At 38.6% G+C, this 1,068-nt stretch overlaps 1 non-coding gene across 1 annotated transcript; it reads right to left on the bottom strand.

The window, feature by feature from the left end:
* Positions 1-742: 742 nt before the first annotated feature.
* Positions 743-850, bottom strand: LOC127743626 (small nucleolar RNA R71). The gene has a single exon (XR_008005010.1). It is a non-coding gene; the product is annotated as a small nucleolar RNA R71 (small nucleolar RNA).
* Between the last annotated feature and the right edge of the window lie 218 nt (positions 851-1,068).

Below are 1,068 nucleotides of genomic sequence, written 5' to 3'. Positions count from 1 at the left end.
CCCTCTCTCTCATCTTCTTCTATTTATTTATTTAATCATTAACACTCTTCTCTTCTTCTTATAATTCGAACCCTCTCTTCCTTTCTGTGTTCGAATTTTTCTCTTCTCCTTCTCCTATTCTTATCTTCTTCTACTCACATAAAAGAATCTCTATACTGTGACATAGAGGATTTCTCTTCTTTTATGTTCTCTTCTTTTTCACATGAGTAGGAGCAAGGATAAGAACATTCTTGTTGAAGCTGATCCAGAACCTGAAAGGATTCTAAAGAGGAAGCTAAGAGAAGCTAAAACACAACACTCTGAAGAGGATTTTACTGAAATTTTTGAAAAAGAAGTAGAGATGGCAGAACCCAATAATAATGGTAGAGGTGCAAGAAAGATGCTTGGTGACTTCACTGCACCAAATTCCAACTTCCATGGAAGAAGCATCTCAATCCCTGCCATTGGAGCAAACAACTTTGAGCTAAAGCCTCAATTAGTTTCTCTGATACAACAGAATTGCAAGTTTCATGGACTTTCATCAGAAGATCCTTTTCAGTTCTTAACTGAATTCTTACAGATCTGTGATACTGTTAAGACCAATGGAGTTGATCCTGAGGTCTATAAGCTTATGCTTTTCCCTTTTGCTGTAAGAGACAGAGCTAGAACATGGTTGGACTCTCAACCTAGAGATAGCCTAAACTCTTGGGATAAGCTGGTCACGACTTTCTTACCCAAGTTCTTTCTTCCTCAAAAGCTGAGCAAGCTTAGAGTGGATGTTCAAAACTTCAGGCAGAAAGAAGGTGAATCCCTCTATGAAGCTTGGGAGAGATACAATCAACTGACTAAAAAGTGTCCATCTGATATGCTTTCAGAATGGACCATCCTGGATATATTCTATGATGGTATGTCTGAATTATCTAAGATGTCATTGGACCATTCTGCAGCTGGATCTATTCACCTGAAGAAAATGCCTGCAGAAACTCAGGAACTCATTGACATGGTTACAAATAATCAGTTCATGTACACTTCTTAAAGGAATCCTGTGAGTAATGGGACGCCTCAGAGGAAGGGAGTCCTTGAAATTGA

This window comes from Arachis duranensis, chromosome 10, assembly GCF_000817695.3.
Source record: "Arachis duranensis cultivar V14167 chromosome 10, aradu.V14167.gnm2.J7QH, whole genome shotgun sequence".
Lineage (NCBI taxonomy): Eukaryota > Viridiplantae > Streptophyta > Magnoliopsida > Fabales > Fabaceae > Arachis > Arachis duranensis.
Note: the sequence above shows the minus strand (reverse complement) of the source record. Positions and strands in the feature narration are given on the sequence as shown.